This window comes from Schistocerca serialis, chromosome 10 (assembly GCF_023864345.2).
Source record: "Schistocerca serialis cubense isolate TAMUIC-IGC-003099 chromosome 10, iqSchSeri2.2, whole genome shotgun sequence".
In the NCBI taxonomy this organism is placed as follows: Eukaryota; Metazoa; Arthropoda; class Insecta; order Orthoptera; family Acrididae; genus Schistocerca; species Schistocerca serialis.
Window position 1 is genome coordinate 10330765 of NC_064647.1, and position 15459 is coordinate 10346223.

The following is a 15459-nucleotide window of genomic DNA, read 5'->3' on the forward strand; positions in this document are numbered from 1 at the left end:
AGGTTTACTGTATCCCCCTGACCTTTTTATTGACGATGAAACACAGATATTGCATCGAAATTAAATACGAAAGGCACAATGCCGACTTAAGTACAACAAGACTGACTCTTCCTACTGTGTATGTTTTGAACCATTCCTGTGACACTAGTTATAGATTCCGATGCTTCACTTCAGGTTTACTGTATTCCTCTGACCTTCTTATTGACGATGAAACACAGAAATTGCATCGGAAGTAAATAGAAAAGGCACAATGCCGACTTAAGTACAAGAAGACTGACTCTTCTTACTTACTTTGTTTTGAACCATTCCTGTGACACTAGTTATTGATTCCGATGCTTCACTTCAGGTTTACTGTATTCCTTGAACCTTCATATTGACAACGAAACACAGAAATTGCATCGGAATTAAATAGAAAAGGCACAATGCCGAATTAAGTACAAGAAGACTGACTCTTCCTACTGTCCATGATTTGAAGCATTCCTGTGACACTAGTTATAGATTCCGATGCTTCACTTCAGGTTTACTGTATCACTCTGACCTTCTTATTGACGATGAAACACAGAAATGGCATCGGAATTAGATACAAAAAGCACAATGCCGACTTAAGTACAAGAGGACTGTCTCTTCTTACTGTCTATGTTTTGAAACATTCCTGTGACACTAGTTATAGATTCCAATGCTTCACTTCAGGTTTACCTTACCCTTGGACCTTCTTATTGACAACGAAAGAGAGAAATTGCATCGGAATTAAATAGAGAAGACACAATGCCGACTCAACTACAAGAAGACTGACAATTCTTACTGACTATGATTTGAACCATTCCTGTGACACTAGTTCTAGATTCCGATGCTTCACTTCAGGTTTACTGTATCCCTTGGACCTACTTATTGACGATGAAGTTCCATCGGAATTAAATACGAAAGGCACAATGCCGACTTCAGTACAAGGAGACTGACTCTTCTTACTGACTATGTTTGAACCATTCCTGTGACACCACTGATAGATTCTGGTGCTTCACTTCAGGTTTACTGTATCCCTCTGACCTTCTTATTGACGATGAAACACAGAAATTGCATCGGAATTAACCCTGCTGTTCTGTTCGGGTCTATATGACCCGAAACGAATATGAACGTTATTTTACATTATGTAAATACCAATATATATTTATGAAACTTTGTGACTTTGTCTGAAAATGGATGAGCAGCATGTGTTTTAAAAGGTTTTAAAAAAGTTTAAGAAGTTTGGGCTTCAACTGTAATAGTTGCATATGTAATGTTCGGGTCATAATGACCCGACACAAATATGTTTAGTGTAACTCGTATTTATTTCTAAAATCTGGAAATGGCGAAAATTATTTTTGTTGTGTTGTGTGGGAATAGTGACTGCATCATTCCAACTTACTCTCAACAATCACCTAAAGCTCCATGCGTTCACAACAATGGGCTTGTTTGTTGCTTTCCCCAGGAAATAATAATTGGCAGTTCTCAATAATTGGAATGCTTTGTTTCTGCCCAGTTTGACTTGTGACACCATGGCGATGAGACCATTGAATGATCGTGAGTTGGAAGAAATAGTAAATGCCTCACCAGATGAAGGATCACTTTCTGAGTTTGAAGATCACATCAGCAATGCATCTGAAAGCGAGTGTTCCGATGACAGTTACGACAGTCCACAGCCCATACAAAATAGTGTAGAGACTTTTCTTTCTAAAAATGGGAATATAGAATGGCAGTTGCATCCACCAGCACAACATGGTCGCCTACCAGCTTCGAACATCATCAAGAGTACCCCAGGAGTTACCAGGTATGCAGTCAGCAGAATATCTGATGTAAAATGTTCATTTGAAGCAGTATTTCACACAGCGCTTCAAAATGAAATAATAGAGATGACAAATATTGAAGGGCAGCGAGTTTATGGTGAACAGTGGACAGATATTGATGGTTCTGTTTTCCATGCATACTTAGGACTCTTACTCCTAGCGGGTGTATATCGATCTCATGGGGAGTCTACAAAAAGTTTGTGGGATAAAGATACTGGGCGAAACATATTTCGAGCAACCATGTCTCATGAAACATTCTGTAAGATATCACGTGTCCTGCGATTTGACAAGAAATCTACTAGAGAGGAAAGACGACGTACTGACAAACTTGCCGCAATTCGTAGTATTTGGGAGAAGTGGGTAGAGGTCCTTCCTAAACTGTATAATCCAGGAGAAAATGTTACTGTTGACGAGCAGTTAGTAGCATTTAGAGGTCGCTGTCCATTCAAGCAGTATATCCCAAGTAAACCGGCAAAATATGGGATCAAAATATGGACCATGTGTGACAGCAAAACTTCATACGTACTGAAAGCCCAAATTTATACAGGAAAGGTGAGTGGAGCGGCACCAGAAAGAAATCAGGGAATGAGGGTGGTATCTGATCTCACTTCTGAGTTACGTGGTCAGAATATCACGTGTGACAACTTTTTTACGTCGTACAATTTGGGGCAGCTGCTTCTGAAAAGGAAATTGACTATGTTGGGAACTATACGGAAAAATAAGCCGGAGCTTCCACACAAAATGACCAACAAGGAGGTACACAGCTCTTCATTTTACTTCACAAATGACACTACTGTGGTTAATTATATTCCTAAGAGACACAAGAATGTTGTACTTATGAGCACTCTCCACCATGATGCGGAAATCAGTGACAGGGCTGATAAGAAGCCAAAAATGATTTTGGACTATAATTCAACCAAAGGTGCTGTAGACACGCTTGATCAGTTATTAGGTACATATACATGCAAACGAAAAAGTAATAGGTGGCCAATGATAGTTTTCTACAATATTCTTGATGTTTCTGCTTATAATGCATACGTTTTGTGGATTTCGGTTGACCCTAATTGGAATGCAAGCAAATTGACTAGAAGGAGAATATTCTTGGAGGAACTTGGAAAGTCACTGATAAAAGAACATATTGCATCAAGAACGCATTTCCCAAGAACAGAAGATTCTTTGAGAATGGTCACAAGCATCCAAAACCCGAATGATGTGGGTGGTGTGTCAGAATCGGTAACAACAAGAAAATCTACAAAACGTGCACGCTGTAAGTTCTGTCCATCAAGTAATGACAATAAAACAAACATGGTGTGTGGAAAATGTAGTAAACATATTTGCAAGAAACATGTAACCTACTTGTGTCCACAGTGCAAGCAGTAAGAAAAGAACTGTAGTATTTTATAAGATGATTGTATTGAAAATTCTGTTGTTTCAAATTTATGTGAATACTTGTGCCTAAACTACAATCAGTAAGAAGAGAGGATTCTAAAGTTGTAGTGCTTTCTATGTTGGAATGTAATAAAAAAACTGTAGTGTGTTCTGTACTGTAGTGTGCTCTAAGATGAATATCTGTAATGACAACTGTCTGTTGTTAGAAAATGTCAATACTTACGTCTAAACTGTCAACAATAAGAATAGAAGTATGGAAAAACTGTAGTGCTTTCTAAGTTGAATGCCTGTAATGGAAACTGTCTGTTGTTTCAAATTTATGTGCATATTTAAATGAAAAATATCCCTCAATAAAGTTGTATGCATTGTTATTATTATTATTATTACCATTATTATTATTATTATTATTATTATTATTATTACTAACAAGGTACTGGAATAGAACAACAATGTCGATAGCTAAAACTGTACCAAAATTTATGTTTCTAAAGCATTTTGATATGTCGGGTCATATTGACCCGAACAGTATATATGTCAAGTAAAAGTGAACAGAACAGCAGGGTTAAATAGAATAGGCACAATGCCGAAATAAGTACAAGAAGACTGACTCTTCTTACGGTCTATGTTTTGAACCATTCCTGTGACACTAGTTATAGATTCCGATGCTTCACTTCAGGTGTACTGCATCCCTTGGACCTTCTTATTGACGATGAAACACATAAATTGCTTCGGAATTAAATAGAAAAGGCACAATGCCGACTTAAGTACAAGAAGACTGACTCTTCTTACTGACTATGTTTTTAACCATTCCTGTGACACTAGTTATAGATCCGATGCCTCACTTCAGCTTTACTGTATCCCTTGGATCATCTTATTGACCATGAAACACAGAAATTGCATCGGAATTAATACAAAAGGCACAATGCCGACTTAAGTACAAGAAGACTGAGTCTTCCTACTGACTATGATTTGAACCATTCCTGTGACACTAGTTATCGATTCCGATGCTTCACTTCAGGTTTAGTGTATCCCTCTGACCTTCTTATTGACGATGAAACACAGAAATGGCATCGGAATTAGATACAAAAAGCACAATGCCGACTTAAGTACAAGAGGACTTTCTATCCTTACTGTCTATGTTTTGAAACATTCCTGTGACACTAGTTATAGATTCCAATGCTTCACTTCAGGTTTACTGTACCCTCGGACCTTCTTATTGACAACGAAAGACAGAAATTGCATCGGAATTAAATACAGAAGACACAATGCCGACTTAACTACAAGAAGACTGACTCTTCTTACTGACTATGTTTTTAACCATTCCTGTGACACTAGTTCTAGATTCCGATGCTTCACTTCAGGTTTACTGTATCCCTTGGACCTTCTTATTGACGATGAAATTCCATCGGAATTAAATACGAATGGCACAATGCCGACTTCAGTACAAGAAGACTGACTCTTCTTACTGACTATGTTTGAACCATTCCTGTGACACCACTGATAGATTCCGGTGCTTCACTTCAGGTTTACTGTATCCCTCTGACCTTCTTATTGACGATGAAACACAGAAATTGCATCGGAATTAAATACGAAAGGCACAATGCCGAATTAAGTACAAAAAGACTGACTCTTCTTACGGTCTATGTTTTGAACCAATCGCTGTGACACTAGTTATAGATTCTGATGCTTCACTTCAGATGTACTGCATCCCTTGGACCTTCTTATTGACGATGAAACACATAAATTGCATCGGAATTAAAGAGAAAAAGCACAATGCTGACTTACGTACAAGAAGCCTTACTCTTCATACTGTCTATGATTTGAACCATTCCTGTGACACTAATTATAGACTCCGATGCTTCACTTCAGGTGTACTATATCCCTTGGACCTTCTTATTGACGATGAAACAGAGAAATTGCATCGGAATTAAATACAAAAGGCACAATGCCGACTTAAGTACAAGTACACTGACTCTTCTTACTGTCTATGTTTTGAACCATTCCTGTGACACTAGTTATACATTCTGATATTTCACTTCAGGTTTACTGTATCCCTCTGACCTTCTTATTGACGATGAAACACAGAAATTGCACCGGAATTAAATACAAAAGGAACAATGATGACTTAAGTACAAGAAGACTGACTCTTCTTACTGTCTATGATTTGAACCATTCCTGTGACACTAGTTATAGATTCTGATGCTTCACTTCAGGTTTACTGTATCCCTCTGACCTTTTTATTGACGATGAAACACAGATATTGCATCGGAATTAAATACGAAAGGCACAATGCCGACTTAAGTACAACAAGACTGACTCTTCCTACTGTGAATGTTTTGAACCATTCCTGTGACACTAGTTATAGATTCCGATGCTTCACTTCAGGTTTACTGTATTCCTCTGACCTTCTTATTGACGATGAAACACAGAAATTGCATCGGAAGTAAATAGAAAAGGCACAATGCCGACTTAAGTACAAGAAGACTGACTCTTCATACTGACTTTGTTTTGAACCATTCCTGTGACACTAGTTATTGGTTCCGAAGCTTCACTTCAGGTTTACTGTATCCCTTAGACCTTCATATTGACAACGAAACACAGAAATTGCATCGGAATTAAATAGAAAAGGCACAATGCCGACTTAAGTACAAGAAGACTGACTCTTCCTACTGTCCATGTTTTGAACCATTCCTGTGACACTAGTTATAGATTCTGATGCTTCACTTCAGGTTTTCTGTATCACTCTGACCTTCTTATTGACGATGAAACACAGAAGTGGCATCGGAATGAGATACAAGAAGCACAATGCCGACTTAAGTACAAGAGGACTGTCTCTCTTTACTGTCTATGTTTTGAAACATTCCTGTGACACTAGTTATAGATTCCAATGCTTCACTTCAGGTTTACTGTACCCTTGGACCTTCTTCTTGACAACGAAAGACAGAAATTGCATCGGAATTAAATAGAGAAGACACAATGCCGACTTAACTACAAGAAGACTGACTCTTCTTACTGACTATGTTTTTTACCATTCCTGTGACACTAGTTCTAGATTCCGATGCTTCACTTCAGGTTTACTGTATCCCTTGGACCTTCTTATTGACGATGAAATTCCATCGGAATTAAATACGAAAGGCACAATGCCGACTTCAGTACAAGAAGACTGACTCTTCTTACTGACTATATTTGAACCATTCCTGTGACACCACTGATAGATTCCGGTGCTTCACTTCAGGTTTACTGTATCCCTCTGACCTTCTTATTGACAATGAAACACAGAAATTGCATCGGAATTAAATAGAATAGGAACAATGCCGAATTAAGTACAAAAAGACTGACTCTTCTTACGGTCTATGTTTTGAACCATTCCTGTGACACTAGTTATAGATTCTGATGCTTCACTTCAGGTGTACTGCATCCCTTGGACCTTCTTATTGACGATGAAACACATAAATTGCATCGGAATTAAAGTGAAAAGGCACAATGCTCACTTACGTACAAGAAGCCTGACTCTTCATACTGTCTATGATTTGAACCATTCCTGTGACACTAATTATAGACTCCGATGCTTCACTTCAGGTGTACTATATCCCTTGGACCTTCTTATTGACGATGAAACAGAGAAATTGCATCGGAATTAAATACAAAAGGCACAATGCCGACTTAAGTACAAGTACACTGACTCTTCTTACTGTCTATGTTTTGAACCATTCCTGTGACACTAGTTATACATTCCGATATTTCACTTCAGGTTTACTGTATCCCTCTGACCTTCTTATTGACGATGAAACACAGAAATTGCACCGGAATTAAATACAAAAGGAACAATGCCGACTTAAGTACAAGAAGACTGACTCTTCTTACTGTCTATGATTTGAACCATTCCTGTGACACTAGTTATAGATTCTGATGCTTCACTTCAGGTTTACTGTATCCCTCTGACCTTCTTATTGACGATGAAACACAGAAATTGCTTCAGAAGTAAATAGAAAATGCACAATGGCAACTAAAGTACAAGACGACTGACTCTTCTTACTGACTATGTTTTGAACCATTCCAGTGACACTAGTTATAGATTCCGATTCTTCACTTCAGGTTTACTGTATCCCTTGGACCTTCTTATTGACGATGAAACACAAAAATTGCATCGGAATTAAATACAAAAGGAACAATCCCGACTTAAGTACATGTAGACTGACTCTTCCAACTGTCTATGTTTTGAACCATTCCTGTGACACTAGTTATAGATTCTGATGCTTCACTTCAGGTTTACTGTATCCCCCTGACCTTTTTATTGACGATGAAACACAGATATTGCATCGAAATTAAATACGAAAGGCACAATGCCGACTTAAGTACAACAAGACTGACTCTTCCTACTGTGTATGTTTTGAACCATTCCTGTGACACTAGTTATAGATTCCGATGCTTCACTTCAGGTTTACTGTATTCCTCTGACCTTCTTATTGACGATGAAACACAGAAATTGCATCGGAAGTAAATAGAAAAGGCACAATGCCGACTTAAGTACAAGAAGACTGACTCTTCTTACTTACTTTGTTTTGAACCATTCCTGTGACACTAGTTATTGATTCCGATGCTTCACTTCAGGTTTACTGTATTCCTTGAACCTTCATATTGACAACGAAACACAGAAATTGCATCGGAATTAAATAGAAAAGGCACAATGCCGAATTAAGTACAAGAAGACTGACTCTTCCTACTGTCCATGATTTGAAGCATTCCTGTGACACTAGTTATAGATTCCGATGCTTCACTTCAGGTTTACTGTATCACTCTGACCTTCTTATTGACGATGAAACACAGAAATGGCATCGGAATTAGATACAAAAAGCACAATGCCGACTTAAGTACAAGAGGACTGTCTCTTCTTACTGTCTATGTTTTGAAACATTCCTGTGACACTAGTTATAGATTCCAATGCTTCACTTCAGGTTTACCTTACCCTTGGACCTTCTTATTGACAACGAAAGAGAGAAATTGCATCGGAATTAAATAGAGAAGACACAATGCCGACTCAACTACAAGAAGACTGACAATTCTTACTGACTATGATTTGAACCATTCCTGTGACACTAGTTCTAGATTCCGATGCTTCACTTCAGGTTTACTGTATCCCTTGGACCTACTTATTGACGATGAAGTTCCATCGGAATTAAATACGAAAGGCACAATGCCGACTTCAGTACAAGGAGACTGACTCTTCTTACTGACTATGTTTGAACCATTCCTGTGACACCACTGATAGATTCTGGTGCTTCACTTCAGGTTTACTGTATCCCTCTGACCTTCTTATTGACGATGAAACACAGAAATTGCATCGGAATTAAATAGAATAGGCACAATGCCGAAATAAGTACAAGAAGACTGACTCTTCTTACGGTCTATGTTTTGAACCATTCCTGTGACACTAGTTATAGATTCCGATGCTTCACTTCAGGTGTACTGCATCCCTTGGACCTTCTTATTGACGATGAAACACATAAATTGCTTCGGAATTAAATAGAAAAGGCACAATGCCGACTTAAGTACAAGAAGACTGACTCTTCTTACTGACTATGTTTTTAACCATTCCTGTGACACTAGTTATAGATCCGATGCCTCACTTCAGCTTTACTGTATCCCTTGGATCATCTTATTGACCATGAAACACAGAAATTGCATCGGAATTAATACAAAAGGCACAATGCCGACTTAAGTACAAGAAGACTGAGTCTTCCTACTGACTATGATTTGAACCATTCCTGTGACACTAGTTATCGATTCCGATGCTTCACTTCAGGTTTAGTGTATCCCTCTGACCTTCTTATTGACGATGAAACACAGAAATGGCATCGGAATTAGATACAAAAAGCACAATGCCGACTTAAGTACAAGAGGACTTTCTATCCTTACTGTCTATGTTTTGAAACATTCCTGTGACACTAGTTATAGATTCCAATGCTTCACTTCAGGTTTACTGTACCCTCGGACCTTCTTATTGACAACGAAAGACAGAAATTGCATCGGAATTAAATACAGAAGACACAATGCCGACTTAACTACAAGAAGACTGACTCTTCTTACTGACTATGTTTTTAACCATTCCTGTGACACTAGTTCTAGATTCCGATGCTTCACTTCAGGTTTACTGTATCCCTTGGACCTTCTTATTGACGATGAAATTCCATCGGAATTAAATACGAATGGCACAATGCCGACTTCAGTACAAGAAGACTGACTCTTCTTACTGACTATGTTTGAACCATTCCTGTGACACCACTGATAGATTCCGGTGCTTCACTTCAGGTTTACTGTATCCCTCTGACCTTCTTATTGACGATGAAACACAGAAATTGCATCGGAATTAAATACGAAAGGCACAATGCCGAATTAAGTACAAAAAGACTGACTCTTCTTACGGTCTATGTTTTGAACCAATCGCTGTGACACTAGTTATAGATTCTGATGCTTCACTTCAGGTGTACTGCATCCCTTGGACCTTCTTATTGACGATGAAACACATAAATTGCATCGGAATTAAAGAGAAAAAGCACAATGCTGACTTACGTACAAGAAGCCTTACTCTTCATACTGTCTATGATTTGAACCATTCCTGTGACACTAATTATAGACTCCGATGCTTCACTTCAGGTGTACTATATCCCTTGGACCTTCTTATTGACGATGAAACAGAGAAATTGCATCGGAATTAAATACAAAAGGCACAATGCCGACTTAAGTACAAGTACACTGACTCTTCTTACTGTCTATGTTTTGAACCATTCCTGTGACACTAGTTATACATTCTGATATTTCACTTCAGGTTTACTGTATCCCTCTGACCTTCTTATTGACGATGAAACACAGAAATTGCACCGGAATTAAATACAAAAGGAACAATGATGACTTAAGTACAAGAAGACTGACTCTTCTTACTGTCTATGATTTGAACCATTCCTGTGACACTAGTTATAGATTCTGATGCTTCACTTCAGGTTTACTGTATCCCTCTGACCTTCTTATTGACGATGAAACACAGAAATTGCTTCGGAAGTAAATAGAAAATGCACAATGGCGACAAAAGTACAAGACGACTGACTCTTCTTACTGACTATGTTTTGAACCATTCCAGTGACACTAGTTATAGATTCCGATTCTTCACTTCAGGTTTACTGTATCCCTTGGACCTTCTTATTGACGATGAAACACAAAAATTGCATCGGAATTAAATACAAAAGGCACAATCCCGACTTAAGTACATGTAGACTGACTCTTCCAACTGTCTATGTTTTGAACCATTCCTGTGACACTAGTTATAGATTCTGATGCTTCACTTCAGGTTTACTGTATCCCCCTGACCTTTTTATTGACGATGAAACACAGATATTGCATCGAAATTAAATACGAAAGGCACAATGCCGACTTAAGTACAACAAGACTGACTCTTCCTACTGTGTATGTTTTGAACCATTCCTGTGACACTAGTTATAGATTCCGATGCTTCACTTCAGGTTTACTGTAATCCTCTGACCTTCTTATTGACGATGAAACACAGAAATTGCATCGGAAGTAAATAGAAAAGGCACAATGCCGACTTAAGTACAAGAAGACTGACTCTTCTTACTGTCTATGTTTTGAACCATTCCTGTGACACTAGTTATACATTCTGATATTTCACTTCAGGTTTACTGTATCCCTCTGACCTTCTTATTGACGATGAAACACAGAAATTGCACCGGAATTAAATACAAAAGGAACAATGCCGACTTAAGTACAAGAAGACTGACTCTTCTTACTGTCTATGATTTGAACCATTCCTGTGACACTAGTTATAGATTCTGATGGTTCACTTCAGGTTTACTGTATCCCTCTGACCTTCTTATTGACGGTGAAACACAGAAATTGCATCGGAATTAAATAGAATAGGCACAATGCCGAATTAAGTACAAGAAGACTGACTCTTCTTACGGTCTATGTTTTGAACCATTCCTGTGACACTAGTTATAGATTCCGATGCTTCACTTCAGGTGTACTGCATCCCTGGACCTTCTTATTGACGATGAAACACATAAATTGCTTCGGAATTAAATAGAAAAGGCACAATGCCGACTTAAGTACAAGAAGACTGACTCTTCTTACTGACTATGTTTTTAACCATTCCTGTGACACTAGTTATAGATTCCGATGCCTCATTTCAGCTTTACTGTATCCCTTGGACCATCTTATTGACCATGAAACACAGAAATTGCATCGGAATTAATACAAAAGGCACAATGCCGACTTAAGTACAGGAAGACTGAGTCTTCCTACTGACTATGATTTGAACCATTCCTGTGACACTAGTTATCGATTCCGATGCTTCACTTCAGGTTTAGTGTATCCCTCTGACCTTCTTATTGTTGATGAAACACAGAAATGGCATCGGAATTAGATACAAAATGCACAATGCCGACTTAAGTACAAGAGGACTGTCTCTCCTTACTGTCTATGTTTTGAAACATTCCTGTGACACTAGTTATAGATTCCAATGCTTCACTTCAGGTTTACTGTACCCTTGGACCTTCTTATTGACAACGAAAGACAGAAATTGCATCGGAATTAAATAGAGAAGACACAATGCTGACTTAAGTACAAGTACACTGACTCTTCTTACTGACTATGTTTTTAACCATTCCTGTGACACTAGTTCTAGATTCCGAGGCTTCACTTCAGGTTTACTGTATCCCTTGGACCTTCTTATTGACGATGAAATTCCATCGGAATTAAATACGAAAGGCACAATGCCGACTTAAGTACAAGAGGACTGTCTCTCCTTACTGTCTATGATTTGAACCATTCCTGTGACACTAGTTATAGATTCTGATGCTTCACTTCAGGTTTACTGTATCCCTCTGACCTTCTTATTGACGATGAAACACAGAAATTGCTTCGGAAGTAAATAGAAAATGCACAATGGCGACTAAAGTACAAGACGACTGACTCTTCTTACTGACTATGTTTTGACCCATTCCAGTGTCACTAGTTATAGATTCCGATTCTTCACTTCAGGTTTACTGTATCCCTTGGACCTTCTTATTGACGATGAAACACAAAAATTGCATCGGAATTAAATACAAAAGGCACAATCCCGACTTAAGTACATGTAGACTGACTCTTCCAACTGTCTATGTTTTGAACCATTCCTGTGACACTAGTTATAGATTCTGATGCTTCACTTCAGGTTTACTGTATCCCCCTGACCTTTTTATTGACGATGAAACACAGATATTGCATCGAAATTAAATACGAAAGGCACAATGCCGACTTAAGTACAACAAGACTGACTCTTCCTACTGTGTATGTTTTGAACCATTCCTGTGACACTAGTTATAGATTCCGATGCTTCACTTCAGGTTTACTGTATTCCTCTGACCTTCTTATTGACGATGAAACACAGAAATTGCATCGGAAGTAAATAGAAAAGGCACAATGCCGACTTAAGGACAAGAAGACTGACTCTTCTTACTTACTTTGTTTTGAACCATTCCTGTGACACTAGTTATTGATTCCGATGCTTCACTTCAGGTTTACTGTATCCCTTGGACCTTCATATTGACAACGAAACACAGAAATTGCATCGGAATTAAATAGAAAAGGAACAATGCCGACTTAAGTACAAGAAGACTGACTCTTCCTACTGTCCATGATTTGAACCATTCCTGTGACACTAGTTATAGATTCCGATGCTTCACTTCAGGTTTACTGTATCACTCTGACCTTCTTATTGACGATGAAACACAGAAATGGCATCGGAATTAGATACAAAAAGCACAATGCCGACTTAAGTACAAGAGGACTGTCTCTTCTTACTGTCTATGTTTTGAAACATTCCTGTGACACTAGTTATAGATTACAATGCTTCACTTCAGGTTTACTGTACCCTTGACCTTCTTATTGACAACGCAAGAGAGAAATTGCATCGGAATTAAATAGAGAAGACACAATGCCGACTTAACTACAAGAAGACTGACAATTCTTACTGACTATGATTTGAACCATTCCTGTGACACTAGTTCTAGATTCCGATGCTTGACTTCAGGTTTACTGTATCCCTTGGACCTTCTTATTGACGATGAAATTCCATCGGAATTAAATACGAAAGGCACAATGCCGACTTCAGTACAAGGAGACTGACTCTTCTTACTGACTATGTTTGAACCATTCCTGTGACACCACTGATAGATTCCAGTGCTTCACTTCAGGTTTACTGTATCCCTCTGACCTTCTTATTGACGATGAAACACAGAAATTGCATCGGAATTAAATAGAACAGGCACAATGCCGAATTAAGTACAAGAGGACTGACTCTTCTTACGGTCTATGTTTTGAACCATTCCTGTGACACTAGTTATAGATTCCGATGCTTCACTTCAGGTGTACTGCATCCCGTGGACCTTCTTATTGACGATGAAACACATAAATTGCTTCGGAATTAAATAGAAAAGGCACAATGCCGACTTAAGTACAAGAAGACTGACTCTTCTTACTGACGATATTTTTAACCATTCCTGTGACACTAGTTATAGATTCCGATGCCTCACTTCAGCTTTACTGTATCCCATGGACCTTCTTATTGACGATGAAACACAGAAATTGCATCGGAATTAATACAAAAGGCACAATGCCGACTTAAGTACAAGAAGACTGAGTCTTCCTACTGACTATGATTTGAACCATTCCTGTGACACTAGTTATCGATTCCGATGCTTCACTTCAGGTTTAGTGTATCCCTCTGACCTTCTTATTGACGATGAAACACAGAAATTGCATCGGAATTAAATAGAAAAAGCACAATGACGACTTAAGTACATGAAAACTGATTTTTCTTACTATCTATGTTTTGAACCATTCCTGTGACACTAGTTATAGATACCGATTATTCACTTCAGGTTTACTGTATCCCTCTGATCTTCTTATTGACGATGAAACACAGATATTGCAGCGGAACTAAATACAAAAGGCACAATGCCGACTTAAGTACAAGAAAACTGACTCCGCTTACTGTCTATGCTTTGAACCATTCATGTGACACTAGTTATAGATTCCGATGCTTCACTTCAGGTTTACTGTATCCCTTGGACCTTCTTATTGACGATGAAACACAGAAATTGCATCGGAATTAAATAGAAAAGGCACAATGCCGACTTAAGTCCAAGAGGACTGACTCTTCTTACTGTCTATGTTTTGAACCATTCCTGTGACACTAGTTATAGATTCCGATGCTTCACTTCAGGTGTACTGCATCCCTTGGACCTGCTTATTGACGATGAAACACATAAATTGCATCGGAATTAAAGAGAAAAGGCACAATGCTGACTTACGTACAAGAAGCCTGACTCTTCATACTGTCTATGACTTGAACCATTCCTGTGACACTAATTATAGACTCCGATGCTTCACTTCAGGTGTACTATATCCCTTGGACCTTCTTATTGACGATGAAACACAGAAATTGCATCGGAATTAAATACAAATGGCATAATGCCGACATAAGTACAAGTACACTTACTCTTCTTACTGTCTATGTTTTGAACCATTCCTGTGACACTAGTTATAGATTCTGATGCTTCACTTCAGGTTAACTGTATCCCTCTGACCTTCTTATTGACGATGAAACACAGAAATTGCACCGGAATTAAATACAAAAGGAACAATGCTGACTTAAGTACAAGAAGACTGACTCTTCTTACCGTCTATGATTTGAACCATTCCTGTGACACTAGTTATAGATTCTGATGCTTCACTTCAGGTTTACTGTATCCCTCTGACCTTCTTATTGACGATGAAACACAGAAATTGCATCGGAAGTAAATAGAAAATTCACAATGGCGACTTAAGTACAAGACGACTGACTCTTCTTACTTACTATGTTTTGAACCATTCCTGTGACACTAGTTATAGATTCTGATGCTTCACTTCAGGTTAACTGTATCCCTCTGACCTTCTTATTGACGATGAAACACAGAAATTGCACCGGAATTAAATACAAAAGGAACAATGCCGACTTAAGTACAAGAAGACTGACTCTTCTTACTGTCTATGATTTGAACCATTCCTGTGACACTAGTTATAGATTCTGATGCTTCACTTCAGGTTTACTGTATCCCCCTGACCTTTTTATTGACGAAGAAACACAGATATTGCATCGGAATTAAATACGAAAGGCACAATGCCGACTTAAGTACAACAAGACTGACTCTTCCTACTG